Source organism: Mandrillus leucophaeus, unplaced genomic scaffold, assembly GCF_000951045.1.
Source record: "Mandrillus leucophaeus isolate KB7577 unplaced genomic scaffold, Mleu.le_1.0 Scaffold26, whole genome shotgun sequence".
Lineage (NCBI taxonomy): Eukaryota > Metazoa > Chordata > Mammalia > Primates > Cercopithecidae > Mandrillus > Mandrillus leucophaeus.
Window position 1 is genome coordinate 3,052,226 of NW_012102698.1, and position 613 is coordinate 3,052,838.

Consider the following 613-nt stretch of genomic DNA (forward strand, 5'->3'; position numbering starts at 1 on the left):
AGTTGCATATCCTACAATTGAATACTACTCGGCAATAAAAAGGAATGAACTATTAATGTCATCTAAGAAAATGGATGAACCTCAAAATAGTTATAATGAGTGAAAGAAGCCAGGCCAAAAAAGAACACGTTATGATTCCACTTACATGAAATTCTGAAAATTGCAATCTCATCTATAATGGCAGAAGCAGACCAGTGGTTGCTTGCGGGTGGGACGGGAGTAGGGTGGAGGAGAGGGGAGGGGGGATGAAGAGGGAATGGATTACAAAGGGACAGGGGCACAATATTTTTTTTCTTTTTCTTTCTTTTCTTTTTTTTTTTTGAGCCTGTCACCCAGGCTGGAGTGCAGTGGTGCGATCTCAGCTCACTGCAACCTCTGCCTCCTGGATTCAAGAGATTCTCCTGCCTCAGTCTCCCAAGTAGCTGGGACTACAGGTACATACCATCACACCAGCTAATTTTTGTATTTTTAGTAGAGACGGGGTTTCGCTATGTTGGCCAGGCTGGTTTCAAACTCCTGACCTCAGGTGATCCACCTGCCTCAGCCTCCCAAAGTGCTGGGATTACAGGCATGAGCCACCGCACCCAGCCAGGGGCACACTTTTGGGAGTGAT